Source organism: Carassius gibelio, chromosome A14 (assembly GCF_023724105.1).
Source record: "Carassius gibelio isolate Cgi1373 ecotype wild population from Czech Republic chromosome A14, carGib1.2-hapl.c, whole genome shotgun sequence".
Lineage (NCBI taxonomy): Eukaryota > Metazoa > Chordata > Actinopteri > Cypriniformes > Cyprinidae > Carassius > Carassius gibelio.
Window position 1 is genome coordinate 20,118,661 of NC_068384.1, and position 14,376 is coordinate 20,133,036.

Sequence of the window (14,376 nt, forward strand, 5' to 3'; positions counted from 1 at the left end):
TATCACTATAACCACCATAATCAGAATTGCTTAGTGGTAGAGAATTGTGTTGGCAGTGCAAAACGTTGTGGGTTCGATTCCCAGGGAACACACAAACTGGTTAAAAAAAATGTATAGCCTGAATGCACTGTAAGTTGCTTTGGATAAAAGCGTTTGCTAAATGTAAATGTATCATCAGTGTTATCATCATCATCATAATATGACCAGCATCATCATTATCATCACTTAAACTACCATCACAACCACTGTTCCCACCATCATCACATCCTCATCATGATCACAACCATTGTGTTCATTATCATCAGCGCAATTCTGTTATCACTTTTATCACCAGCTCCATCTTCATCAACACCTCCAATATCACTATCATCATCATCATCACCACCACCACAACCGCAGTCATCCCCAGCTTTACTGTCACCATCTTCATCATCATGGCACACAGCGTGAAAAGCACAACTCATGTAGAAACTTATAAAGAATAATTGTTCAAAAGCAGAGACAGAAACATTTCCCCCAGCAGGCTAAACCAATGCAGTTTCTGAGGAAGGCATCTTGGCCTCAGCATGAGCGCGCCGCTGCTCTCTCCACTTTCATTTGGATAAACATCTCCGCAGGGTAGAGGACAGCAGTGCTGGCACTCATCTCCATCCCTCACGCTCCTCCTGCCGCAATCAGGTTGCATGAGTATCAAACCCCCCTCAGCTCAAAGCCATGTTAATGTAATTCCTTCCACCAATCCTCTCCATGGACAGCTCTGTGTGTTTATCAGTGTGTGTGTTTATATGTGTGAGTGATGGGGTGGGGGCAAGACTGTGCATTTGGTTTTAAGTAATGTGTCGTGTGCTATCAGACCCTGCTCCCTCTCTCTTTCTCTCTTTCAAATAATTAAATTATGAACCCTTGGGTCTCACCATCTCCCATGACTCCAGTGACTGGAGGCCCATGGGACACTGGCAGGGCCATGTCACAGCAAAGTGAATATGTGGAGGGGGGCATAAATTCTCGCTCGCTTGCCGCCGTGCTGGGCTGTCACCTCAGATCACTCACTGGCATCTCCCGTGAGTCCATGTGCAACCAGCAACCTGACAACAAGCGCAAAATGTGCAGCTCAAGAGGTAAAGCTTGCTGAAACAGAAACAAGGCTGAAGACATTCTGCTGGGAGAAGATGGGGTAAAAGAGGTGAAACATGGGTTCTGGATATTGTTCTCTCTCGACAGCAGGATATAAGGGATGGGAAATGGATTAAAAACCACTATATACTGTCAAATGTTTTGAGCTTGATCCTGGAAAACTTCTTTCAATATAACATTTTACAGACAAACAATGTCATTCACAAGTTATTCAGTCTTATTGATTCTAGTTAAGACCAAAATGTGTTTTGCATTCAAATATTGTAGGGAAAATTGTAAGATCTACAAAGAACATTAGAGAAAACCATTTAAAAAATTGTTACTTTAAACAGCCTAGAAAGCACAATACTGATCTAAAAAGCATTTAATGGAATATCAACAATTTTTTTTACTGTAAACAGAACAAAATCAAAACTGATTAAAAACTTTGACAAGATCGTTTGGTCACACTTTAGTTTGGCGACCTGTTATCACTGTTAATTAATTATTAACTATGAACTAGGTTTAAGGGATCTGGCCATGCAGAATATATATACATGCTAATAAGGAACTAGTTAATAGTGAGAACTGGTCCCCTAAACTAAAGTGTTACAGATTCCCGGAAAATGCATGAACAGTTGCAATGCATGCTCTGAATGCAATACTACATGCTACACATTACATACTTTTGCATCAAATAAAACACATAAATATTGTGGACCTTGGCTTTTCTTATACCCTAATAGGGCAACATATCCTGCAAGATTCAACTCATAACCTCCAGATGATATAAAAAGTGACATGATTGATGATTTTTGGCTGATAATATTCCACTCATGTCTTTTTAGGGTTTAAACACACATCTTTCAGCAGCATTTGATCTACAGTACTAACTAGATTTATTGCAAAGAAAGACTGAAAAAATCCTTTTATTTTTTTCATTGGTGGAGTTCAAAGAATGCAGACAACAGTAGACATACCGTATAAACACATGCAGAACTAGCGTGCATGATGTATGGTGCCATAATTAATACTCGTCAAAGATACATGCATATTTTAAACCCTAAAGCCGGCATCAGCATAATACCCTGCATGACAAATGAGCACATGCAACATAATGAAGCAACATTTAAGATCATTACAGTCCACATCAGCAAGACCCAACAGCTTATCCAGCAGGTGAAAAGAAAGTCTAATTTTGTCCGTAAAAACCAGACATGAGCAGGAGAACAAAAGTATAGGAAAAAAAAAAAAAAGAGTAGTGCACTCTGTAATTTCTCCTGACATTGTTCCCTCACAAACATGAATAAGGCAATTGAACTCAGGCCTCTAATCTCATACATATTGAGTAACAAGCGCTCTCCGCAGATGCATGTAATTGATGCAGCGATTACGGTAGTTCAGCTGCCCTCGCCTGCACGGCTGAAGCAGAACTGACAGTAGGCTGGGCGAGAGCTTCTGGATGGCTCATAAACACAAGTCTTTCTGTGATGGCATGGTGTAGGACAGGTGAAACTCACACATTTGTGTTTTTACGTCTTCCCATCAAACTCTGCCGAACAACTCCGGGAAAGGATGAACGTTCAAGGTTTCCATTTCCTTCAGTCACACTGAATATTGTGCTGCCGAACCCGGAGCTTTTCATATGAAAAATACCAGTTGGTGACATATTTCAAGCAAGCTGTGTGCTTTGAAGGGTGAAAGAATAATGGAGCCCATTGAGTTTGTGTTTGGAGGAATGTGATGTGACTGATGATTTTGTGTAGAGCATTCCGACACCAAGTCAATATCGCGCTCCTGTTTCCGAGCCTCAGAATAGTTACCTCTGGGTTTCCACGGCAACTAAGTGCAAAGGACAGGGAGATGAGACCAGCTTTAGCGAGTCAGTCCCTCAGGACAAAAGGTTCACACAAGAAATGTCTTCATTCCAGCCTGACTGCTTTCTATCAGTCAGTCAAGGAATGGAGAGAGCGCTGCAAGTGTCAGAATGTAATTTCGCCAACCGTTCGTATATCGCTTTCTTGAATGTTGTCAAACAGAGGTTAAAGTTAACACCATACTTCAAAGACAAATCAAGTCATTAATGATAAAAGATGTTGGCACGCTAGCATAGACTCTAAAAAAATGTCCTTGATTTTAACGGTAAAAGACGGTAAAAATGCGTTGTGAAGAAACCTGTTAAATGGTTACTATTTACGTTGAAAAACTGTATTGGACATTACATGTAATTTTACGGTAGTATTCCGTTTTTAGAAAAGAAAAAGACTGTATAATTTACAGTAAATAACCGTAAACTCACATTCCCAGAATTCCCTGCGTTACATTTCAAATTTGATGTTTTTTTTTGTTTGTTTTTTCATTAACTGGGGTACTACTTAGTATTTTCAGTCTTGTATATTTAGGGTTTTATGCTACACCCTAATGTTAAATGAATGTTTATTGCATTACATCAGTTTCATGTGTGTTACCACGATGGGACTTTGTGTTTGTGTGAATGACACTGTCCACCTTCTGAATATGTTATTATTTAAAAGCTGCTTGTGATGGGCTGTGGTTCATCATGTATTTTTCTCATTACCACCTGCATTTCAACCCATTCTCACTCCAAAGGCGTCAAAAACCGAAGCATGGTCAAGCGCCCCTAGCGTCACTTTTATGACGCCAAATGTGCCTCTCGGCGTCGACTATCGAAGCACTACGACCTTCATTGCTTTCATTGGGAAACTTTTGGCGTCAGAATTCGACACGAGGACATGAGATGTTTATCGCTATGAAATCACGTTCAAGAAGTCTCATTCAGCACACATCGCGCGATACTTGCTATCAGTTCCACAGTTTGGGTGAGTAGTCGTATATACGCTCTTTTAATGCCTTTTATCAAATGTATTCTGTCTTCTTTATTAATCAGATTAGTGCCATATGTTTAATCGCTGTATTATATCGGTCATCCGCGGCTGTCTTTGAGTTTCATTGCGTTTAAATAAATGAACACAGCTGCTAATTAGTGTGATTAAACTCTATCTGTCACGTGACGTGCCATAGACCTTCGATCCGTTTTATATTATTATTAATTTCAGGATCAATGATGTAAGTTGTATTTGTAGTAAAATCATGGTAATCACGACACAATAGTAATAAATGAAATGTGAAGTTAAAACACAGTAAATGGGACATTAGTAACTGTAACTGTAGTTTTACTATGATATATTAATAATCAATACAACAATACAATAATCACCAAACCAGCTATGTTTGTATCACTGTAATGTTAGTGTTTTTATGTGCTTTTATATGACAGATATCACAGTAATCATGTGTTCTGTACCATGCTTTTAATACCTTTTAATGTGAATCCCAAAAAAAAAAAAATCAAATTAAAAATAAATAATAAAACATGTATTTTTCCATCTTGCAGTTCATTCATATCAGTTTATATATATATATATATATATATATATATATATATATATATATATATATAAATATTTTGCTCACAGATCATTATTAACATTCTGTATATAATTCAATTTTATTTTCTCTCCCCTTTTTTATTATTTATATTTTTAGCTGAAAAGACGTAAAGGCAGTCAGCCCAGTGGTGTTTCTGGAGAGGGATTCCTTCAGAAATGGAGAAGACAGAAAGCTGCGGAGGCAGATATTTGCAGCAGTAAGTCTGTGATAGTTTGTCTCTTTTATCAAAAATTCCTGCTGTTATAATTTGTACAGTATTTGTTGTTTCTTAAACTGTTGCACTGTCCAAATACCCACACTTGCCATCTTTTCACTTGACCACTTGATTACTTATTTGAAGTCTTTCCTGTATTTGGCCTAGTGTTCGAGTGAGCATGATGACCACGAGTGTGTGTCGAACTTTTCATGACCTGATGACTGTGTTTCCCAATCCTGATCCTGGAGAACCCCAGCACTGCACGGTTTTGGTGTCTCTCTTATCTGCCTTGGAGTCTTCACTGATGAGCTGATGAGTTGAATCTGGTGTGTTTGATCAGGGAGACATCTCAAATGTGCAGTGTTGGGGTTCTCCAGGACCAGGATTGGGAGCCACTGCCTTATGGGACACTTATGTGTTTAAAGAGATTTTTAATATCTAATTATCAATATTTCACATACTGTACTAAACACATCACAGTCTTAATAATCCAGTTTAACAATTGTATGATATTGTACAAGCCCCAGGACGGTCTCATCTGACACTATCAAAAGAATTCATATGACTATAGCTTGTTATTAATTACTTGCTTTCAATAATGGATTCATTTAACATTTAATTTTACAGCATCTTTACAGAGGCTGCTTTTATGGTCTAAACAAAACACAGTGTAATGTATAAGTTGAATGTAATGTAATATTTCTGTTTTACAGGATTGTTTGAGGATAACACTGCAGTTCTCCATCATGCACAAGGACTCACCTCGTTAACTCTTTATCCCCCACACACACAGATATGGTCCCTGGATCAGTGATTAGACTTTGCAGTGGTTTGATTTTTGCAGAAGATGTAACTTTGTTTTATTTATAAGCTCATAATGAATACATTACAGAACCAGTGATGAAAACAATAGTTAAAAATAGTATTTTTCGTATTGATAAAGCATTTTGTTCTCTTTTTCAAGCTTCATACAGTGAACTTTTTAGACTTTAATTAAGAGTTTTAGTAAAGGAGATATTCATACACAGTCATCCCCTAGCTCCAGTCATGAAGTGAATTCATGATGTTATTGTCAAAGCTAGCAGGTGTTTGTTTTCCTGAACACTTTCTCTGTCTTCCATTGTTCAGACAATCAGTGTTTATTTGATGCTGTGCTGATTGAGTTTTATAGATGATATTGCACACTTGACATGCATGTCTTCATGGTGTTTTTTTGTGAGTTTGAAACATTTACATTGTGTTGTATAACATTTTGGTCAATTTAATTTTTTTAATAAAATTTATCTTTTTCCAGTGTTCTCTGAAAGACATACTGTATTTACTGTTTTGTTTTTTAATAAAAGCATTTTCATTTGCATACTGAAAATAGTTAATGTTTACAACATAACTGCCTTTTTATTCTTTATGGTGGCAAAAACGAGCTTGGTGACAGAGGATGCAGTGTAGTAATTTGGGCATGTTGACTTTAAATGAGTTTGACATATCAATAAATAATGGAAGATCCTTACAAAAATATGCATGTTTATTATGCTTTATGTATTTATTTGTTCATTCATTCATTCATTCATTTATAATTTCTGTTTTTATTCCTAGGGTTCAAATGGTAGAGAATGGTAAATCACAGAAACACAAATGTGAACAATTTTAACTTTAAAACACAATGTAATATACAATGTAAATTTTAGAAGCACGTCATTTGATTAGTAAATATATTTGTCTTTGGTCAAAAAAAAAATATACAAATCTTAAAAATGTGTCTTATATTTAATGAGAGGAATCTATCTGTTGGATACAACTGCGACTGCTGGGCATGTGCACATCAATATTGCCTAATTTTTGTCAAGCTGAACAACGGAGGAAGGTGAAGACGTTAATAAAACAGAATCTAATAAGTAGCAAGCTTAATCTATTGTTAACCGAATCTATCCCTTCAGCCGAAAAACGAAAGACATCTGTCATACATGGATAAGGAAGTGTGACGCTGCTGCTCAGCTTAGATGTCATTGGCTATGACTTTTCAGGACAGTCTGTGGTTGGACTATCTTTTAACCCATATTAAACAGCGCATCATGTTAAAAAGTATGTTTTGCTCCTATCATCACATTAGTAATATATTAAGTCAACAATGAAGTGTTGCTATCTTGAGAAAAATGACATCATTAGCGAGATCCTAATCCTAACCCTAAGCATAACTTCAATGAACTACAAAAACAGCCCCCTAGTGTTGCCTTTGCATAGATAGAACGACGGAGGCTTGTGGGTAATGTAGTTTAAAACTTTTTATTAACGAAACTAAATAAATAATTTATTTTAAGGTAAACTGGATATCTAAATATGTTTATTGTGCAAACCTCTATGATATATTTGAGAGGCAGGCTGAAATGTGGTATTTTACAGTGAGCAATATTTAAAATGCTTTTATGCCAGCTTTCCACTTATTTCTGAAAACTGAGCTCAACATTATTTTATCAGCATAGCATAAGTAATAATCCTGCCCATTTTCTCTTTGATATGTTAATTGGACTCTGATTTACAGCCATTTGAAATGTACAGTTTTGGGCTCTTCCGGGGGGTGCTACTGGGCCCCTGGGGGTAGCAGGGCAGTAAAACCTACATATATGTATTCTCCTCATCATGAACAACAAACTGAGCTGAGTCACATTTATATCTGACAGTTTTCACAGTCCTCTGTTTTCTATTCTATTCATCATGGCTATTATACCTTTTGACAGGACATTGTGAAGCCATCTGATGAAACATGGAAAAATTATAAAGCAATGATTTAATAATGAAAATAATAGATTATTTCTTTGATTTTTGAAGTAAATGGCAAGAAATATAATGGATGAACCTGCAACAACTTGCCATTATCTATTCCCCACTGTAAAGCAGTAATCAAGGACAATGTATACACATTGTGATACTTCACTATTACACAAGGACAAATTCATGCAGTGCTAAGAATATTAATTTATATATATATATATATATATATATATATATATATATATTAGCATTATATATAACTAATTAGCCGAAATCAGTGTAAAAATGTCCTCCTCACCCCCGTATCTTGCTCCTCATGTGCTGGACATCAGTAATGTGCGTGCTCTTGGTTTTAATGCAGTACAAGATCCACATTGATCATTCCTGCTACATTCTCAGTTATCCGTCAAGTGCTTGTAACAATAAAGCCCATGGCACCATCTTGTAATGCAGAATAATTAATCTTGTAACTCCCTGTATTTCACAAAAAATTTGCATATTTGTTACTAAAATATAAAAAAAATTACTTTCTGGTGTACTGATGTCCCAGATGTTATTAATCCGATCAAAAATGTTCATGTCTTAAATAAAAAAATAATCCCAATAATTAAAAGGTCGTTTTTCCAAGTCTAAAATAAACACATATGAGCCTACCTAGTAAAATGATGTATTTACCAAGAATCTTCAGAACACAATATTCACCATTTTCATTTTATTGAAGCATAGACTATAAACTTGATAAAGTAGCATCAAGACAAATAAGATTCAATGAAAATAATTATCATCAAAGATACATTAACCTCATATATAAATCAGTTCACACAGATGAGTGATGAAATGTCCTTAAAAGTCACACAGTCCCATCCAGTCAACTGTGATACAGATCATGTGATACATATTAGACATGTGATACTGTTCCAGAAAATAATGATTCCCATCATCACATCTAAACTGGTTTCATCTCCCCATCGTGATCTTCTTCTCTCGTGTCTGGAAACAGTTTGTGGTTGATGTCCAGCACTGATGAGGTGTAGCTTGTTCTCAGCCAGATGATCTCTCAGTCCTAAGATCCCAGACCTGGTCAAAGTGAAACAAACAATGCAGAAGAAGTTGTTTAATGGACAGAGAGCGCAGCTTATGTTCTGTGTGGTTTTAGCAGGGTGAGTAACTATGACCCTTGTAGTACTGTACACTTACCATTCTTCAAGCTGTTTTAAGATCTTTTGAGAAGCTTTTCTCTGAAGACAATTTACCACATCCTCTTCTTTCACTCCTTTCAAGAGCATCACTTGGTCAAAACCCCTCATTTGGCTGATGAGATCATCTGTACAAATAAAAATACTGCAATAAATATGTCATTCTGCAAGAATTAAGAAAAAGTTACAGAAGCAAAGGTCTTGCTCATGAGACATTAGCATGTGTAGTTCTCAGAGACTCTAGAATTCATCTGTTGTTGCAGTAAATGTGTTTTTTTCCTCTAGAATCTTTCTCCAAAGTTCCTGACTTCTCTCACAAATGTGTTTTAGTCTGTGCAGTGTAATGCCTGGCTTCAAACCAATCAACTATCAATTCACAATTAATAACATAACATTTACAAAACAATGAAATAATGTCAATTGGTGTTTATATCAACTAAACCAATTTCATGACACTTGTCTGCTAATAAAACAGGTGGTGTGTTTTTAAAAACATAATATTAAAAATGTCCAGTCACACTTTGCTAACATGCTGTAATTGTAATAGTATAAAACGAAATCAAGGCTGACATGACCAGTTCTGTGAGAGATCATCATAAAATGTTGTATAACATTGCTTCAACACACACATACCAGAGGACTTCTGTTTGTTTGAGCTCAAGATGGCCATCTTCATTCCTCATCCTGAGCAAATCATATCCTTGGTCTTCCTTCTCTTCTGTGAAACAAGATAATCTCTACTTACTCTTTGTGCAATTAATATTGCTCATTAAACATAATTAAGTTAATTTAAAGTAAGATTCAGACCAGAGCATTTTTGGAGTAAACAAATGTACCTGGGAAGAGCTGATCATGGCAAGATTCGCTGAGACTCAGTAATAGCTCTTTTAGGTTTTAGGAAGGTTTGTGAGGGTTGGCTCTTAAAATAGCTGTTGAGCTCGATATTTTAGACCTGAAAAAGAAGAACAGCATTATCTGGAAAAAATCCTGTAAGACAGAAGGAAGGACATATTATTAATTACGTGCAGCTTGTACATTACACCTCTGTAAAGATGCTGTATAATTAAATGTTAAATGAATCCATTATTGAAAGCAAGTAATTAATAACAAGCTATAGTCATATGAATTCTTTGATAGTGTCAGATGAGACAGTCCTGGGGCTTGTACAATATCATACAAGTGTTAAACTGGATTATTAAGACTGTGATGTGTTTAGGGATCATTTTTAAGACTTTGACCCTGTCCAGATACCCACACTTGCAGTCTTGGCCACTTGAGAGTGTGTGTACGTGACAGTGTGTGCACAAGACTGTCCCCGGTCTTAATAATGCCAAAGCACAGCGTCCTTAACACACACTAAACCTCTCCAATACTGCTCTGGAGCGCTATACAAAGCTTAGTGTATCCCATCATGCATCATGTTTTGGAATAAATCGTCAGACTTTTTGCCGAGATCTCACAAGAGGTCATGGAAAGCTGTCCAATGTACAGTATGTGAAATATTGATAATTAGATATTAAAAATCTCTTTAAACACATAAGTGTCCCATAAGGCAGTGGCTCCCAATCCTGGTCCTGGAGAACCCCAACACTGCACATTTGAGATGTCTCCCTGATCAAACACACCTGATTCAACTCATCAGCTCATCAGTGAAGACTCCAAGGCAGATAAGAGAGACACCAAAACCGTGCAGTGCTGGGGTTCTCCAGGATCAGGATTGGGAAACACAGTCATCAGGTCATGAAAAGTTCGACACACACTCGTGGTCATCATGCTCACTCGAACACTAGGCCAAATACAGGAAAGACTTCAAATAAGTAATCAAGTGGTCAAGTGAAAAGATGGCAAGTGTGGGTATTTGGACAGTGCAACAGTTTAAGAAACAACAAATGCTGTACAAATTATAACAGCAGGAATTTTTGATAAAAGAGACAAACTATCACAGACTTACTGCTGCAAATATCTGCCTCCGCAGCTTTCTGTCTTCTCCATTTCTGAAGGAATCCCTCTCCAGAAACACCACTGGGCTGACTGCCTTTACGTCTTTTCAGCTAAAAATATAAATAATAAAAAAGGGGAGAGAAAATAAAATTGAATTATATACAGAATGTTAATAATGATCTGTGAGCAAAATATTTATATATATATATATATATATATATATATATATATATATATATATATATATAAAAATTAATATATATATATATATATATATATATATATATATATATATATATATATATATATATATATATAAACTGATATGAATGAACTGCAAGATGGAAAAATACATGTTTTATTATTTATTTTTAATTTGATTTTTTTTTTTTTTGGATTCACATTAAAAGGTATTAAAAGCATGGTACAGAACACATGATTACTGTGATATCTGTCATATAAAAGCACATAAAAACACTAACATTACAGTGATACAAACATAGCTGGTTTGGTGATTATTGTATTGTTGTATTGATTATTAATATATCATAGTAAAACTACAGTTACAGTTACTAATGTCCCATTTACTGTGTTTTAACTTCACATTTCATTTATTACTATTGTGTCGTGATTACCATGATTTTACTACAAATACAACTTACATCATTGATCCTGAAATTAATAATAATATAAAACGGATCGAAGGTCTATGGCACGTCACGTGACAGATAGAGTTTAATCACACTAATTAGCAGCTGTGTTCATTTATTTAAACGCAATGAAACTCAAAGACAGCCGCGGATGACCGATATAATACAGCGATTAAACATATGGCACTAATCTGATTAATAAAGAAGACAGAATACATTTGATAAAAGGCATTAAAAGAGCGTATATACGACTACTCACCCAAACTGTGGAACTGATAGCAAGTATCGCGCGATGTGTGCTGAATGAGACTTCTTGAACGTGATTTCATAGCGATAAACATCTCATGTCCTCGTGTCGAATTCTGACGCCAAAAGTTTCCCACTGAAAGCAATGAAGGTCGTAGTGCTTCGATAGTCGACGCCGAGAGGCACATTTGGCGTCATAAAAGTGACGCTAGGGGCGCTTGACCATGCTTCGGTTTTTGACGCCTTTGGAGTGAGAATGGGTTGATTTGGTGGTTATCAGTGTATTGCATAGGTACGAAAAAATTACAGTACTTCAATGGGATGGTATATTAACAGTATATGTATCAGTTAATGAAATGTAAATTTACTGTAAAACCTAAAATGTTGCTTCCGTATTTTTATGGTAAAAATCCTGCAACCACAGCTGCCATTTTTAACCATGAAATGTACATCATTTTTTTACAGTGTAAACCCCCTGGCTAGAAAACACAGAGCTGTCAAACAATAAAGGCTCGCTTGCAACTTTTTAACAAACAACATAACTAATTTGTACAAAGGCATGGTTTCCGTGTTCCTAGCGATCAAGTTAAGGTTTTCTAGAGAGGCTATTTTCCCTGAGGTCCGAGCATAATTGGGTTATCTTTTGGGTAATTTCAGTGAGGAGCATTATTAATGTGCCTCAGAAGAAGAGGAGCTGTAAGCTAAGATAAGCATTAACCCCAGTCGCTGGCCCAGCTATAAATCAGATACTACTCATTACTAATTAAACCATTCAAATATATGAGGACAAAGCAAGACAATGTAGGTGTTAAAAATGAGAGTTTGATTTCTTTTACAACTTACAACTACTTGAAGGCAAGAAGAATACCGTTGTCAGTCCTATATTTGAGCCATTTATATGGTTGCGTTCACACACATTTGGGTTATTTACAGGAGTAACAACCTCATTCTATAATTGAATTTACACCTGTACATTTTCTGGACACTGCAAAGTTCTAACGTTTGAATGGATATTGGACAAATTGTTGTCTGTCGTGTCTTTTTTGGGGAAGTCGTGGCCTAATGGTTAGAGGGTTGGACTCCCAATCGAAGGGTTGTGGGTTCTAGTCTCGGGTCGGCAGGAATTGTGGGTGGGGGTAGTGCATGAACAGCTCTCTCTCCACCTTCTATACCATGACTTAGGTGCCCTTGAGCAAGGCATCGAACCCCCAACTGCTCCCCGTGCACCGCAGCATAAATGGCTGCCCACTGCTCACAGTGTGTGCATTTCGGATGGGTTAAATGCAGAGCACAAATTCTGAGTATGGGTCACCATACTTGGCTGAATGTCACTTCACTACTTCTTTAGTAGTTTTGGTAACTTACAGATATCCAGATATGAGCTGTGTGTCTGAAAGTTTAGAGCTAATCACAACTGCATGACTCAAATGCTCTACTCTTTACTGAGATATAAAAGCTGCCTTTGGTTAATCTTAAAAAAAAAAAAGATAATATCACTTTTTGTTGTGTCAAACGTGTCAAAAGCAGTTGTGGATGTTACAGCTTTTTACTATCTGGCCCACATTACATATACACACTTTAGGCACATATATGTACATTTAAGATGCTAAAATGCTTGCTATAAGGCACAAAATATACCTTTTGAAAGGGTACCATCCCAGTGACAGCTTTTGTATTTTTTTTTCTTTCTTAGAGTGTAGTTAGCCGTTTTAACTGTTGGTGAATTACTCAATTTTAATATCTAATTGTAGGTCAGAAGAAAAATAAAAGTTTAGATATTAATCTGCATATGTGATGGACATTAGTTATGATACTCTCATTAGTTATGATCACCTTTAATCTTGATTAAAACTGCTCCATGCAAAAGCACATGCAAAAGACCTGAAACAGAACCAATGAGATCAGCTTTACAGAATACAGAAATTACCCCTGTGTGAACAGAACACCAGTAAGTAAGTGTAGATGTCAATCCCAAACTCTGACGGTGTGAACATGGCAGAAATGTCAGGTAATCAAGAAGATGTACACATTGTACATTATTTAAAAAAAACTGAATGCACTGTACCTGCTTCTGTACTGTAAAAATGTCATATTGTGAATTACAGATATTGCTATATTATACAATAATGACAATGCATTTTTACTGTAACTCATTTGGAGTGCATGATGCTAACAACATCTTATCATGGGTTTGATTCCCAGGGAATGCATGAAGTTATAAAATGTATAATGCAGTGCAAGTTGTTTGATAAAAGCAAATACAAATTGCATAAATGCAATTACCTTAAGGGTTTTTACAAAAAATAATAAATATGTAAAATAAGTGTATTTAAAACAATAATATGTTAGTTAAGTCTAACAGTAGGTGCTGAACACTGAACAGAATTAAGGGCCATGGCTATGCATTTTATGAGCCTTTTTATTTGCCATTTATATATATTACTGAAGCAAAGCATTTCTTTCAGGAGCATGTAAAAGCAACCATGTGCCATGCTTTATTTAGCATTTACAGGTGCTATCAGTAACATCTGCGAGAGCTAGAAGCACACATGGAGACTCACGTTAATTCATATTATTAAGCATGCATTTAGAGTCCATCGTGCAGTTTCCCACAGTAAGCACACACACCCTGAGACATGATTTGTTGTATGAGTATAAACTACAGATATGGGGTTTTCTGTGCAACACCTACATTATAAGAAACGTTTGGCTGGTTTCATAATTTCATGTCACCGATTTGCTGTGACAAAATGTATTCAGTTATGGCTTTGGAGCAAGGTATTTAGTTGGGATCATT

General features: G+C 36.2%; 2 long non-coding RNA genes across 4 annotated transcripts; one reads left to right on the forward strand and one right to left on the reverse strand.

Annotated features, from left to right (window-relative positions):
* Nucleotides 1-4,675: 4,675 nt before the first annotated feature.
* LOC128027146 (uncharacterized) lies at nt 4,676-6,148 on the forward strand. Its single transcript, XR_008186635.1, has 2 exons — nt 4,676-4,780; nt 5,494-6,148. It is a non-coding gene; the product is annotated as an uncharacterized LOC128027146 (long non-coding RNA).
* A 2,096-nt stretch (nt 6,149-8,244) lies between these two features.
* LOC128027127 (uncharacterized) lies at nt 8,245-11,838 on the reverse strand. 3 transcript variants are annotated; one of them, XR_008186624.1, is made up of 6 exons: nt 11,593-11,838; nt 10,694-10,793; nt 9,579-10,528; nt 9,376-9,460; nt 8,744-8,870; nt 8,245-8,623 (listed from the first exon to the last, which is right to left on the reverse strand). It is a non-coding gene; the product is annotated as an uncharacterized LOC128027127 (long non-coding RNA). The 3 variants fall into 3 exon arrangements; XR_008186626.1 differs by having other exon boundaries at nt 8,252-8,623; nt 9,579-9,729; XR_008186625.1 differs by having other exon boundaries at nt 8,253-8,623; nt 9,579-9,694.
* Between the last annotated feature and the right edge of the window lie 2,538 nt (nt 11,839-14,376).